This window comes from Passer domesticus, chromosome 10, assembly GCF_036417665.1.
Source record: "Passer domesticus isolate bPasDom1 chromosome 10, bPasDom1.hap1, whole genome shotgun sequence".
Classification (NCBI taxonomy): Eukaryota; Metazoa; Chordata; class Aves; order Passeriformes; family Passeridae; genus Passer; species Passer domesticus.
Genome location: NC_087483.1, coordinates 24,805,946 through 24,822,410, shown reverse-complemented (window position 1 = coordinate 24,822,410; position 16,465 = coordinate 24,805,946). Strand labels below are relative to the sequence as shown.

Here is a 16,465-nt window from a genome sequence, read left to right as displayed (position 1 = left end):
GTCATATAATATGCCAAGGATGCATGATCTCCAGAAGCATATTTTTCCTATATGCTGTTTTCTCTGAGGTGCTAGTTGAGAGTAGAAGCAGAGATTAGCCTTGTTGATTGACTAGGATCGGAACAGGATTTAGCAATTGCCAGTGCTGGAAATACAAGAGCTGAGATATTTGTACATACTCATTTTTGGGACAGTCAGGGCATATCTAATAGCGAATAAAATTAGTTCCAAGGTCATGCATGAGTCTGGAGATGAAGATGTTAGTGGCTTTCATGAATACAACGTCACAATATTTTAAGTAAATCATGCAGTATCAAACACAGTTTGCCTGAACCCAGTAATATGTATCCCACAACTCCATGGAATGCTTGTCTAATCTTGCTGACAACTTGACCAATAATGCTATTTATAAAATGACCTACACGAAAAGAAGTGAAATACAATAAAGCAGTTGGCTTGCTCTGACTCGTGCAATAATGCTGGACAGTTTAGATGTGATCCACACATATCAAAATAGGGGTTTTTTATTTATTGAGATTAGAGAACAGCCTTATTTAATATATATGCACAATTTTCTTTTCATAAGCCAATGTGCAGGAATAGTTGTCTCAAGTAGTGCTGTGCCATGGCTCAATGTGGTGACATTTGAACAGTTTTCTCAAACAAACATACACAGCCAGGACCCAAGAGTGAGAAGACAACAGAAAAGGCAGCAGCAGTATCACACCAACCCTAACACTGAAAAATTCAATCCTGAAGATCAAAACTAAGAAGAAGAGCTTGAAATAATATAGACACATCTCAAACATCATTCCAAAATAAGGACCTAACAGTAAGTCTCCAGAGAAAAACATCTGAGTCCTGCCTTGCAATACAACCTCTAAAGCAGGGAGCAGCACGGTAACTTATATGAGCACTGGAGGTGTTATGTGTGTCAAGAACCAGACAGTACAAAAGAAGCTAAAAATAACATGAATATTAAACTATTAGCAACTTAAAGAAGACAGTACTGCCCTAGGACTCTGCAGTAACACTGCAATCATTTAAATACCTGCTGTCTAGCAGATGTGACAGCCAGAGTATGTCGTGTTACACAGGCATTGTAAGCTTTGGGGTGACTTTGTGTACTCTTTTTGTACTTTATGTCACTGCAAGACCCAGTAAAAGCAGCAGGTTTGATCAGAATATGTGAGGAATCCAGAAGGAGAAAAATTTTTGTATTCAGAGGTGCTTTGGGCTCTGAAGTCCATTTTGGAAAGAACTCCTAGCATCAGAGTTTGATGGATACACACTCTCTGAAGGGAACATCAGCTCTCATCAGTTAATCAGTTACTTACAAGAGCATTAAAAAGCACATGAGAAAAGAGGAGATAAAGATACTTACACCAACAGTAATTGTTGTTTGAGTTGTTACATTTAGAATGGATGCCAGAATCTGCTCCCCAATTCACTAGGATATAGATTGTAAAGGAAACCTGAAGATTTTTGCTTTCCATGTTTTTATCTTTTCATAGAAGCAGAAACTGGCATAAGGTACTTTTGTGTGCCTAAGCTGCTGCTCTGGGATCTCCAAGCTTGCTTAGATGAGGGACAGAGGTCCTGTATAGTGGAAATCACATTGACAGCAAGACCTTTAACCACTGTAACTCTTAGAATGTAAATGTTGATAAAAAATGTGGAGCATGAGGCAACATATTTTCAAGAAGGAAACAGGCTACTAAACATCATCTGCAATAGCCAAGGCAAACACATAATCTATCCATTTACCATTAGGAGAAGGCAAAAGAAATGCACCTACAAACTTCATTTTGCGTTTGATCTGTGATTACTGAGGGAACCCAAGTACAGAGAAAAACAGTGGAGGGGTTTCATATTTTAGTTGCTTCGCCAGAGTAATTTTGAATAGCAAAGGCCTGTCGCAGAAAATGACCTCTGAAGGGTGATGCAATGATGTTTGCACAAGCTTGATGGTAAAATAAGAATAGTAATAGCTCGACTTTGAAAAAAAAAAATTAGCATGCCAGGTATATCTAAGACCATGTTGATTGCTAAAACATTTGTTTTCTTACAGATCTCTATGAGTAATTAAGGTACAACTTTCAGAAAACATTGACAGTATTAAGTTTTCTTAAGGAAACCACTAGCTCAGTTCTACATTGCATTGTTTGTATTTTCTTTTTTAGAATTAAGTTCAAGTGAAAGGAGGCTAAAACTACAGTTACAGTATTTGTGACTGTGAAAGGCAGTGTTACTGTGGAGCAAGGTATATGTTAAGTCTGATCAACTCTGTGACCAAGGGCATGCCTCGCAGAGCTACAATGAAATCCCACAAGAATGTTTTGTAGGCAATAGTAAACCCAGATTATGTCTGTCTGTTCAAAAGAAAGCTTACGGGTATGAGGTATATGAAAAAATATATTTTTGAATACTCATTACCACCTCTGATCTTTCAAGATGATCAATGCACTGCTTCCAATTTCAATAAAGAGATTTAAAAGGAAAGAAGGAAAAGGAAGATGACGAACTCACAGGGGCATGTCTTGAGTGAACAGACACTCCAATATGATTTTTTTTAAGACAACTGTTAATTTTTCAGTTTATGACTGATCTTTCTAAAGAAGCTTACACCAGTTTTTTTATAGCTGGGTAGGATAGTATTACTTGGAAAACATTTATAGATAGAACTTCTTTTTAATAGGTGGCAAATTATTGCAGCATGTTATGCAAAGGTTCTCAAATTAAATGCAAGTACACAGACAGAACACAGGAGGACTTGCCAGAACAAATCAAAGTACTGTAACACAATTTAGCTTTTCTACGTAGGATAGGCTGGATGTGTAAGCCCCCTTATATTTATGGTTAGGAAATGGATTTATTGAGTTTTGGTTCTAGATTCTCTGTCTTTCAAATTTTTCTTTGCTCTTTTTTCTCCTTTTGGTAGGCACCTCAAAATGTTAACATCAGCAGCAGAAAACAGATCAGTAAATCAGCTTTACAGAGCACATACAGAAACACTGGAGGAAGTAAACTTAGGCATGAATTCTACCCTCCTCCATTTTTCCAGTTATTACAGAAATGTGGGTTTGTGCCATATATAGATAATCTTGTTACAATGTAAGCTGCTGGAAATGGCTGTAATCATTCTGCCATTGTATAAAGGCAGGGAATTTTTTTTTTTTCTGATGAATGGAACAGAGCTAAAATCAGGGGGTTTTTTTCGCAAGATATTACTAACAAAGCTGGGGAAACCAGAAGTCTTAGCCCATGAAAAGTAGTGTGTTTGGTTTGGAATATGAATGACAAGACAAAGCTCTTCACAAAGATAGCAATAATATATCCTACTCTCAAAACATTCTTACTTGAAGGTTTTTGTTGAAAGCTCCTCTTAAGTACTTATTAAAATGACTTAAAATGACTAATATTTAGTAATATTAGAAGTTATTAGAATGCAATACTTCCGGGAAAACAATGAGAACAATTCTAGGTATGTTAACAAAACACTGAAAAAGGACAAAGAGCAAATATTATTTGAATGCACCATTTTATCCTAAGCAATATATTAGAATAAAGAAAAGAGTATTTATTATGTCAAAACTAAATACAGTATTAATTTTAAAAATAAAAAATATATATAAATATATAGGCAAAAAAGGGACTCTTGTAAATTAACTGAAGAATTTAATCCCTTTTTTGTCACTGAGAAGAGCTCTCTACATTTCCCTATTTTTCTAGTCTGATTGCATGAAAACAAAATGCTACCTGCTAGTAATCTGAAAACCAAGTAATATGAAATTGTTTCAGTAATGGAAACTGTATGTGCATCAAACTACCAACATGTTTAAAGGTGCTTGAAAACATATTCTGAAGAGAAATTTGCATTTCTGTGCAAAAAGCACAGAGCAAAAACTGTAAAACGTTCCTATGGAAGTGCTGGCTTTCAGTTGCTTTTCCCCCATTTATCTTAAGAAGGAGGCTGCCAGGTCGAGGTGTGAAGCAGGCCCTGCCTCTTCCTGCTTTGAGAGCAGCTGGTCATCTTCTCTTTTGTGAAATTTTAACCTGACATTTCAAGTATCTAAGTATCTATCATATCTAAGTAAGTAACACTGAAAACAAACGTGTGACTTTCTCTCAAATGTCTCTATTGCACACAAATGCTTCAGTGGTTTTAAATTATACCACATTCTGTAATAGCAGGGGAAGCGGGGCGGACGGTTACTATTTTTATGTGGTTTATTATATTTGTTATATATATTATGTTTTGATGATATATATTTTATTATATTTCATTTTTAATATTGTATCATTTACTATTACATTTTTCTAATACAATATTACGTTCAAAAGATGTATGAGCAAATCCTGACATCTCCTTAACTGCAGAAGTTCTAGCAAGTATAAGTTATTGATGAATAATGTATCAATAGTGGGAGAAAAAAATCCTCCCCTATTTAGAGTAGGGAATGCTTCTTTAATTTTGTCCTCAACAACAACTTTACACAATTTTGAATGTTTTTTCTCCCCTGGAACCTGAGCACTTGTATGGAACCTTAATCTTTGTTATGGTGAAAAAGAATCCATACTGCCCATGTCATATTTGAGTTAATTTTTTATGGCAAAAAAGCATGATGCAGTCTTACTTTCAGTGTTCCTGTTGCAACTGGCGTATCTCCATCCAGTGAACTGCATGATTCCAGCACAACTGGGAGCAGAATCTGGCACTTGTGCTTCTGCTAATATTAATGTAATGAAGTATTTCAATGCACACAAGAATTTAAAATATTAATAGAAGCATTTAATGCTATTAAGAGTCATTATATAGGCTTGACTTATATATGTAACTAGAAAATAGTACTATAGAATGTAACTAATTAACTAAAATGCTACAATATTTTACAAGGCTAAGATTGATACCCAGAAATATTCCATAGGATCCATTCTGAAATTCTTTTCCCCAAAATAACATTGCATTCCTTAATACTCCTCATTTTTCGTGGTCCTTTTACCCTTCTAGTTATCTAGATATTAATCTTTTTTTTCTGACTACTGATTGCTTTTTGGTTCCAAAAAACAAAATTAGTCTTAGGGATGATTTAATGTCAACATTCCAAGAGAGCTAAGAAAACATCCTATCTTTGTTTGAAATGCTTGTATGAGAAGTAATATAAGCCAACAGATACAAATTATGCCAAATATGCTGCATCTTTCAAAGTTTCCATTGCCAAGAGTACATTTTGAACTGGCCAAGTTCAAATGGGTTTCTTTTTATTTCTGAAAGAAGAGTGTTGAAAAAGTTGTGTCCAGCTTTTTTGAAAGCATTCAGCTGAAAATCATAAAATGCTTTATTTGTGATTATACTAATGTACTCCATATTGTCATCACTTTCAAGTCCTATGGATAATTTGGGCTCTAGCATGGATTATTTCCAGTTTGGAAAAAAAAATGAGTAGATAAAGTCATTGGGTATTTTATTCTCTTTACAAACAGACTAATGTCAAAAGCAATGCGCAGTGTGTTGCTCACAGGGCTGGCATGACATCCCAAGAGCCCCAAAACAAATTTCTTTCAACATCCAGCAGCTCCATTTCCCCTCCCCCTGTTTCAAGAACTCAGCCAAATTCCTTCCTTCACATAGTTTTGCTGAAGCAATTTGTTACTGTAAGCTAATATGAACTTAGTACTACGTCACTTCCCCTTCTCCCACATATTAAATCTTGGGAGACAGATTATGTTTTCTATTGGCATTTCTCTGTTCACCTTAGTAAGGGCTGCTGAATACTTTTTTAAGTGAAAAAAATAAAACGGGATCTTCACAGTATTGTATTGAAAAAGGTTTTTTGACTACTGTAATGCAAAAACCTTTTCCATGCAAGTCCAATGTTTCTTGACACCTTCCTGATTTAACTTTGAGACACTTAAACTTGTGAAAAGGGCAGCCCTGATTTCTAGCTCAAACAGTCAGTAGGGTTTTTCCCTCCAATCCCCCAGGACTTCTGCCTGACTGACACAATTCCATGGCTGCCTTACTGCAAGATACATGGGCAGCTGCTGCTAAGTGTGATTGCACTTTCTTTCCCAAGATTTGTGTGGCAGTGCAGTACATCTGACTAAGCCAACTGATTTTTGCTTTTTTTTTTTTTTTTTTTCATAGTTTGGGGTTTTTTTAGCCAGATTAGTCCATGATCCCATTTATCACTGGCTATACAAATGATAGTGGGGTTGGCCATGAATAAAGGGAGCAATGGGAATCACACCTTCAGTGAGTCACACTCCAAACAGGTCAAGGTGACTGTTCAGCTACAGCTGAAGTACAGCATCATGCCTTGATGGACAAAAGGAAGAAGGGAGAATGAGATGAGTTAACTCACCACAAAGTTAATCTCATGTATTCCCCAAACATTTGACAGTGCACAATGAATTCAAATTTTCAAACTGAATCCATTTGTATCATGTTTCTTCCTTTTGCCCAAATGTATGAAGTTCAATTAATGACTTGTATTAAATAAATGAGGTAGAACAATAATGGATCAGAGTAGCAGAATTACAATGACAGAAATGCTCACATTGAGAGGGAGGCAGAAAGCAACAGTAATCTTGAGAGAGAGATAAAGGGACAGAAAATGGAAACAGCACAGCACATCTATAAATAACTTCCAAATGAGTATGCAGTATACAGATCATACGAAAACATCTTTACTCATGCAGAGCTCCTAACATATCCTCTAGGCAGAACAAGCACTCAGCTAACAGATACTCAATATTTCAGGTCAGAGTTTTTAGTAAACTGCAGGTGATGGAGTTCTTATAATCTGCACCTCTATAAACTATTTAAGTTTAAAAAGCATCAAAAAGGAATACAGAAATCTGAGGGGATAGTTAAAAAGAACAACAAACTGAGAAAAAAGAATACAATCAGGCATGGAGAGAAGACTATTAAGGGAATTGTAAGGGGAATAGTCCCAAAGTAAATCAATAGTATGCATGTTGTAGGATAATCTCTATAGTGAATTATTAATGTGGATTATAGAGTATAATACCAATACTAAAATATAAAGAAAAAATACAGCACATTAAAAATACTTTTGCAGCCATTGAAACACAGATATTAATGTTTGTCAACATTTTTTTTTTAAAAAAACTAATTAATTACTACATTCTGCAAGTATCTATATTTTAAATCCACAAGAGGATGGCTTCATCTATTTCTGTTACCTAATAATGATGCAAAAGGCCTTATAAATATTCAGAACATTAAAAAAAATGCTAAATTACATTTTTTAAAGTCAACAATATTTTTTATTTTTCTTTTCAAAATAAAAAATTATTTTTATTTTTGAATAAATATATCACCAGCCAGCCAAAGGAGGTGATTTTCCTGCTCTGCACTGATGTAGCCTCATCTTGAATATTACATGCAGTTTTAGGCACCACAATATAAAAAAAGCATTAAGCTATTGGAGAGCATCCAAAGGAAGGCAACAAAGATGGTGAAAGCCTTGAAGGGGAGCTGTATGAGGAGCAGCTGAGGTCACTTGGGCTCCTCAGCCTGGAGAACAGAGACTGAGGGGAGACCTCATCACAGCTCTACAACTCCCTTGTGAGGGGAAGAGGAGGGGCAGCACTGATCTCTTCTCTTGGTGACCAGGGACAGGACCTGAGGGAATGGCCTGAAGTTGTGTCAGGAGAGGTTTAGGTTGGACATCAGGAAAAGCTCTTTCACCTAACGGGTGGTCAGGCTGCCTGTGGAAGTGGTCACAGCACCAAGCCTGACAGAGTACAAGAAGCATTTGGACAATGCTCTCAGGCACATGGTGTGACACTTGGGGTTGGTCCTGTGCAGGGCCAGGAGCTGGACTTTGACTATCCTGATGGGACCTTTCCAACTCATCTTATTCTATGATTCAATAAATATTACTGTTTTGTAATGCATGTGTTTTAATGTAATTAATATTGATTTCATATCTACAGCATATATTCAACCCAATTTGCAGAAGCGCTGAGCATTTGTCATTCTTTTGGTAACATTTCTCTTGTGTAAGGTACAGGCCCTTGTGAGCACAGCCTATGGAACTTCATGGAGCACTCCAGTGAAGACAAACAAAAGTGACACATGAATAAGCCTCTAGGGTTTGTTCCTTTCTTAGCCAATTCCTAACCTGGATTGGGTGCTCTTGTTCAAACTCTGCTCCAGTGTGCCTCTCCAGAGTTCCTCTGTTGTCCCTTCCCCATATGACAGATAAGTACTAGGATGATGTTTCTTAACTCCTCAACAAATGAAGAATTACTTAATAACACCAGGAAAAAAAAAAGGAGGGTAATGCTATTAGTATTTAGAAAACTTGCATATCTTGGCTGAGACACACAAACTTCCAGTTTTCCCATAGCCTGAACACTCAGAGATGAGAGACATAATCTGAAGCAGTAGCAGAACCCTGATGTTTACAGGAGACTGCTCCTTGTGCAGAGCTTATGTCTCAGAACACTACTGTTTCAGTTAACTCCTATAAAAACTTGAGTCTGTCTTTCATTATGATGCTGCAGCAGCAAGAACAGGGTAGAAAATATACTCTGAATTCCAACATTACTGAAATAAGAATTTTCTCAATAAATAATGTATCAAAATGTGGAGGACTGGATGAAAGGGAAAACTTGAAAACATGCTGTGCAGTGTTTAAAATACCATGAGCTCATACTTGGAACACAATTATTATCATTTTTTTATGATTCTGTGATGGGAGGCTGTAGAGGGTGCAGCCGTTCATGGAAACGAGTCCTTACTTGCCAATTAGTCCAATATGAAAATACTTCACATTTTTTAAGGGAAGAGTAAATTCTAATAGGTGGCTTATGCCAATATCAAAACAGTTTCAAGGCACTAATCACAGCAGTGTGCTGTAATTATTTGATTCAAACTACATTTAAACTATCACTATAGAGACAGAAATGTCTAGGCAGATGCAAGTATCTCTCTGCTGGCATCATTACGGTTGTACAGAGGCTTCCTGATACACTGTGGATGAGTTGGTTTCCTCCTTAGCCAAACTAAGCTGTGTTGAAGGAAATATCAAATTTTGAAGAGGTAGCTCAGAATAGAGTTCAATTCTCCATTGCCTTGGTGAAGCCATGACACAGCCTTGTAAAGACACACGTGCTCAACTCTTACTGTTTACAATACTGCTCAGTAACTAAGAACACCAGAACATCAGGAATATAGGGAGGTTTCTTGCTATGTTAAAGTTTCCCAGAAAGTGCAAGCCCAGTGGTGAAACACAACCCCTCTGCCAACTCAGTACTTGAAATAAACATCAAAAGTATACACTATTCTTACAGGATTTATAACTTGTTCCAAAAGTACCCAAAAACTTTAATTTACTCAATTATTATAAAGTCTTGTTATTTATAATATAAAACTGAAAAACAAAACATAACAATATATACTAAAATATATAGAATATAAATATAAAATCTATAATAGATATATAATATATAATATATTAAAAACTATATATATATATTCATGCAATTCAGCACCCTCCATTAAAAAAATCATTAATTAGGAAAAAATAAATCTTGTTCTGGTTTTTTGTTTCCTGGAGGCAACATAAGAAAAACAGCTTCTAGCAGGAGGCAGCCTGGTGTGAGCAGCCATAAAGATGACCTGGTTAGAAGGTTGGGACACAGCCTGTCATCTCTTTGACAGTGTAACTCAAAAAATATTTTTGATGTTGCTTTTTGGCACAGTTACTTTGCAGAGCCTGAATGCTAGAGAAATATAAAAATGAATTCTAGAGAAATTGTCCTTGTCTCAGTGAGGATGTTTTCTGTCCTCTTGATAGGGACAATGAGCCTGTGAGTGCTGGTCTAGCTTAGGGGTGTGTTAAGCAACATCTTAATAATTTGGGTTCTCCACAGAGCTGATTAAAGCATTCTGTCAAAATGTTTTTTCAGAAAATACATGTTCATCATAATCTGTAAAACAACAAATACTTGCAAAATGTGGTTTATAAGAACAAAGTGATGCCTCTTGAAATTAGAGTTTCTGATTTAACTGCTTCAACTAGGAATATGCCCTAATTTGACATTTTTTAAAAAGCCAAACAAAATGCTGCACATTCTTTGTTTTGAAACAGCTTTTTTGGAAAGAAATTTGTAAATAAAAGATGTCATTTAAACAGTCAAAATCCTTTTGGATTTAATGATAGAAAATGCTTTGATTAAACCCAACTGATTTTGGAAGGGGTAAGGATTCATTCCATGACAAATTTCAGAACACTTTATTTTCTATATTGGATCTCAAAAACTTTTCATTTAAAATTTAGCTTAGTGTTAAATGTGTTAAGTTGCAGTTTAAACTAGAATTAATTACTAGCTTTAACAACTAAATACAATACATTTGTATAGATACTTTAGACAAGATAGCTGAATACATATGAAACCCACTGTTTCTGCAATTTGGGAATGAATCAGTAGGAGGACTGAACAAAGAAATATCGTACAGTCAGGCTTCACATGACAGAACAAATGAAAATTCCTATCTCTACCAGAATACTGTGCAACATGAATCACATGAGAGAAAATAAATAAGAAAGACAAAAGAAAAGAGAGGCAATAATACTGAGTGCTACATGTACAACTAAAGAAATAAAGGAAACAGGGAGCCAAGTATCACACTGGTGTAATGGCAGAAGACTAATTTTGCATAGAATCTGTAGAAAAATTCAAAATATACCAACAGCTTTGACTTCACTATGGAAGAAAAACCTCAGCCTTTGTTTGTACTGCATAAAGTTTCCAGCACTGTGTAACATATCTCCCTCAGCCATTTGCAGAATATTGAAATTACTGTATTTTGTATTTTAAAATTCCCCAAATCTATGCGAATTATCAAATGTTTGTGTCTGTGAAAACCCAAGAACATCAAAGTTTTCTTTTTCTCCCTAGTGAATTTTGTGTTCTTCAGAAGGCAGTAATCTGAGAGCAGTGTGCTGTTTATAAACTGAAGGACCCAGCACACTCTACCAGCATGCTGAAAATCTGGAGCTGGAGGAATTAATTCTAATGCAAATGAGGGAAGGGTTTCCCTGCAAGAGAAGTCCTTGTTGAATTTGCCTAGACTGACAACCTGGTTGCCATATGTCCAGCTAGGAATGTGGCAAGATCCAAAAATCCCCAAACCTGTTAGCTACCTAGTGTTCTTCTCCATGCATTTGGAGTCTAATGACCAGGATGTGAAATGCTCTGCAGTTCAGCCAGCACAGTCATCTTTAGGAGTCTGCCAAGGCTGCCTGCATTTCACCTCAGATATCAGAATGAGCACGAAGAATTTTTTCTTCAGGTGAGCTTCCCAAAACATTCAATATCAGATAATAGTTGCTGCAAATGAAACCAGTAAGAGGCTGATCCCATATGGAAGTGGCATTAAGCCAACAGTGCATGTGAAACTCCTGTCCCAAATGGTCAGTGTGGCATAATCCCTATTTGGGAATTTTGTGACCTTACAGAAGGTTTGAATGATCAACTTCCTTCCATGCACTGAACTTCAGCACTGGCTCTCACAACAGAATTGGGTATCTGTTACCTTTCACCCCCTGTTGGATGCAGGCATTCAATCCTATTAATCAGAAGTGCTGTGACTGCCTTGCCATGTGACAAAGAAGGGCTGACATTAGGACTGTGCTTCTTAGCAAGGCACTTCTAAGAAGGAGGAGTTTGGAGGAGCACCTGTGGCTGCAAAGTTGCATTGGCTGCAAAGTTGCATTGGCCTCTTTTCAGCCTGGAAGCTGAAAGATTGTCTGGTCGACAGATCACAAAGAAAACTGCAGACTCAGGCATGTGGGATCCTGGTGCAGGACTGGAGCTGTGCTGCAATTGTATGGTCTTGGTACCTCTTCTGCAGAAGGTGTGATGTGGGAATGAAAGGGGAGAGGATCATGCTCAGTCTATCAGATTTCATATAAAAGTCTCAAAAGCAGCAATCTCTATTTTCCTGTAACTTTTCTTTATTCTTTCTCTAATTTCCTAGGTTTTTTTGTTTCTTTTCTTTGTCCCACAGCCTTTTATGTTGTGTTCCTGTAATATTTCTCCTCTTCCCTGCTATTTAACTTGCCCAAAATATTCAAAAACAATAGGTATTATGAGTCAAAGGAGAAGGATGCAATTAATACCTAGTTATTCTTGCTGTCCAAGAAAAATAGAACGCTACACAGTTGGAACTCAGAATAATAAAAGACCTCTTAGGTAAAATGTTTTTATTTGAAATCCAGTTGCTCTAGCAATGGGTTCTTTCCCAACTGAGATGCAAGAAATCTTGGAAAACAGAATTACTTGACCAAAAATACATTCTGAATCAAATACAATGGGTATTCTCTCACTACTGCAGTCAAAGAGACAAAAGGGAAAACTGTGTGAAAAAAGCAGGCAAGAGAGCTACACCAAAACATTGGACTGAAAAGTAAGGAATTAAGTTCCTGGATAACAAAATTACAATGACCTGCTTATAACCTTTACACTTTTAATACAATTCAGTATAAAGTTACAGTTCAGAGTTCAAATTTGATTTCTAGTTGCCAGCATTTTGTCTATTTGAGAATAGAGAGCAAGAGAAAAAGGAAGACTGCAAAGGACAACCTGAATTTCATCTGATACTGGATCAAGCTCCTAATTTCTTCCTGCATTTACCAACATGAGATGGGGAATAAAGATATTGTCTATGTGTATGAGTCTTCTGTGGAATTTAGGCTACTAAATGTGTTGGGGGAAAAAAGTTAATTCTCTTCCTTGCTATACTGCTTATTAGTTTAGTGGCTTTGCAGACTCCTGTAGCAGCACCCTTATCAGATTAACTGCATACTGAACTGTGGACTGTCAAGAGAGAATACTGAAGTAAGGCTTTGCAAACATCTTAAACTATGCTACCACAGGAAGGAAGAAAGCCACAGCGAGGTACCTGCAAAGACTACCATGCACTCAAATCTGTGGCCAGTCTCATGACAACCTCTGAGTAGAAACTCAGTTTGCCCTTCTGTCCTTAGGGACAGCAAATATTGTAGCCCTGCACAGCTGCACTTTCACATTTGCTTTTCGTTTGCATTAAAGGAAATTTCTTATTCCTCTCATTGAACCATGATACAGGGATAGCTTCTTGTAATTAATCTCTACTTCCAAATATAAGTTTTTTAGCAAATATATACTTTTAATTCAAACATCATAGTTATCCTTATGGGAAATATTTGATGGTCCTGGTAATTTTATGCCATAAATTACCATATTTTAAAATTAAACTATGTGGATCTATTATGAATTACCTGTGACAAAGCAATTCCCTTTTCAGAGAGTGGTTTCAGGGTAAAAGTGTTAAATACCATCCGCAATGTGTTGAAGGATACTTAGTACTAACAAGCTTAAAAAGAAAGGTTGTGCTGTGTAATCTCTGAGACAAATGGTGTATTTGACAGAGCGAGTTTAAAGTGCTATGTCTTACTGGCAGTGTAAAATCACAAAGAGCAGTGCTTTCAAATGGATTCTTTGGCATATACATACAGTATTGCAAAAAGTATTATCCTTACAACTCCCTATTCAACAGAATGCATAAAAAAGGCTGACTGTTCAGAACAAAAAGTAATACTATCACATTGTTTTCACAGAATTACTGTTTACTCATTGGAAGGCATAAGCTATTTTTAAAATTCTGTAAGGCACTATGGGGATAGTCATTATTTATCTATGAATAGTTATTGTATTGGGGTCATTTCGATTTACAACATTATCTCAAATGTTTTCCACTACTACTTTCTACATTTTGAAGTGACAACCTTTCCAATCCTTTGAATTTTTCAAAATAGTTTTAGCATTTGGTTTTAGTTCACACAAAAACTTCATTACTGGTCAAAATTGAGTCTTTTTTTACAGTGTATCGTAGAAACAAAATGAATGGTTTTGATAAAAATATACTGTTTCAAATGTTAAGGTAGGGAGAAGTAAATTTTATTTACAAAAGAGTACTTCAAGAATCTTTCCCTTTGCTAGTATGAATATAGAATAGCTTTTAGTACTATCCAGCAGTAGAAGAGATAACAGAACAGGTATTCCTCCCATTCCTATTTGGATGTGTATAAAGAGAGTAGAATTTTGGTTAACTGAGTTTAGAGAGAGCTGGAACTTTGTAGTGTCCCCAAGAATCAACCAAAGCTTTTTTTTTAGCACTTCCTTAAATCAAAATAATTGTATAAATTGCTGAGGCATCAAGTTCGAAAATATTTCAGAAGTCTCATATTTTCAATTTTACAAAGTACCCTAGGAATCAGTGAGAGATGCTAGACAAAGAAATAGCCTTTGGCAGGATGAATTAAAGTCTAAACTCCAGATAATCTGTGGCTTGAACATAAAATTGAATTTTCACAACTGAAGATCTACAGCTTGTGTTGTTTGTGCAGCTGTTAATGGCATCAAATCATAAGTTCATTACAACTTTCTGATAAATTGTCTGATGTATGATAGATTGAAAAAGCAGGGGACCACATAAATAAAACTACTTTCAACAACACAGCATGAATGGTCAATGACAGATGACTTTCCTTCACAACTTGCAATTTGTTCCTTAATGAGTTTCAGTGGGCAGGACAATATAATTCTTACCAAAAAAAAAAAAAAAAAGGAGGCAAAGCAGCAACTTGGCATATACTCTGATTCTCTTTGTGTCTAGATTTTGAAGTAGTAGTCAGATTTTATTAGCTGCAAAGGAGGCATCCATGTTTTGGTTACCTTATTACTGCAGACTGCACTGATATGGCCACACTGAATCCCAGTTTAGTGCTTCACTCTCTCTTCTCAAATAGACACAACAGATTTGTGCTTTGTAAAAGAAGGAAATAGCTGGCTGTTGGAGTAAAGCAAGCTGCCACCACAACTATTCACTGTGACTTTCTTGGCAGAAAAGCATTGTCAGAGAAGGAAATTTCCTTGTAGGTCACAACACTGGATTCAGGGAGCAAAGGCACAGGCAGGGGGCACAATGGGGATGACACACAGCACGTTCCCCTTGCTCCTACTGGGGTTTTCCTGAGCCTTAGAAGTCTTGTTCAGACTTACAGGTAGAACAAAAAGAGAGGTGCAATTATGCTGGACAAAAGACATAGCTGAGATTATCTGCAAGAATGTCCTTGACTTTTGCCTGATTCTCCAAAATTCACAATCTCCGTGTGCTGGCAGAGAAAGATGACACCACATAGTTTATTGATACATGTGAAAGCTCAGAAAGGGCTCTTCTCTTTGTGAAATCATCCCTTAATAAGAAAGAAGAGGACTAGATCCTTGTTTTGATCTCCAAGTATTTGTATTTCTCCAAGTAATTATGATTATATTGTTTTAGGATTCTGAATTACCTGAAGGTGTCCTCTAAATGATAATTTCCTTTTACTGGAATGATAGGGTACATTTTGAAACAAATGATCAAAGATACAGAGTTTCTTAAGATGAAATAGCTTTGAAGATCATAAACAGACCCCTGGAAGGGAAATCTACATGGAAATTATTTAGTCAGATTAAGAGCCAGAATTTGAGATGGCTCTAATTATTTCTGGTAGGAGGATGACAAATAGAGAGGCAGAGATGAGTAAGAGTTCAGAGATCTATATTTTGTATGGTTTTCAGTTTGGTTTTTTGAGGTTTTTTTACTCAAAAGCAAGTTAGTTCAGGAAACTATCCTGAGTCTGATATTAAGTAATCTCTCACTTAGGAAAATCAGTTACACACTGTAAAGAAATCTACAGTCTAGCCCTAATGCCTTTTGAATTTTTTTTATTTCACAGGATTTTGCTTGCATTTGTCATGTATAAATGTTTTATGTATAAATATTTAAAGGATCATTTGGAGGTGACAACTAAGGTAGATAATTACTGTTGAGCCTAGACTCTGACTAAACTGTCAAATCCATGCTAAGAGAAACACCAGGAAGCCTCCTGCTCCTCTTACCAGGCACTACTGGTAACCTTTGGCAGATACAGAGCCGTAGACATCCATTTTAGGTCTACTCTGGTACAGTTCTTTATGCAAGGCAAGTCTTAGTCTCATGAAAGAAATCCTTTTGTCATTATTTCACCTGCATCCTCTCATGATAATTTAAAAAAGGTTTTCATGGGAATTTCTTCATTCCCTACAATTCAACACTAAACAGTAATTCCTTCCTCTTTTAAGGAGGCAACAAATACTGCTGCTACACAGAAGAGATAGGAGCTAACTCAAGTGGATTAAATAGTTATTAAGAAATGCAAATTTCAAAAATACTGAGAAAGAATGTGTTATCATGTACAGTATTAAGGCTGACTTACTGTTTTTAACATTTTAACAGATAATTTTGACTTTGTTTTCATCTAGACAGTCCATGTTTGGAATAATTCATTTCACATCGCAGAAAACAAATTATGCCTTCGCAATTAATGGTTTTAAAAATTTGAATTCCATTGAGGCTTAG

The 16,465-nt window shown here is 36.2% G+C and overlaps 1 protein-coding gene and 1 long non-coding RNA gene across 17 annotated transcripts in view; one reads left to right on the top strand and one right to left on the bottom strand.

The window, feature by feature from the left end:
• The window catches only part of B3GALT1 (beta-1,3-galactosyltransferase 1), a 180,269-nt gene that overhangs the window by 49,692 nt on the left and 114,112 nt on the right, over nt 1–16,465 (top strand). The window lies entirely within an intron of this gene.
• Nucleotides 1–16,465, bottom strand: part of LOC135308940 (uncharacterized) — a 112,602-nt gene that overhangs the window by 3,249 nt on the left and 92,888 nt on the right. Inside the window, exon 3 of one of the 2 annotated variants that reach the window (XR_010369311.1) lies at nt 4,143–4,727. The exons of the other annotated variant lie outside the window; for it this stretch is intronic. This is a non-coding gene — a long non-coding RNA (uncharacterized LOC135308940). Of the gene's footprint in view, nt 1–4,142; nt 4,728–16,465 lie in introns of those variants that run through there. 2 annotated transcript variants of the gene reach the window in all.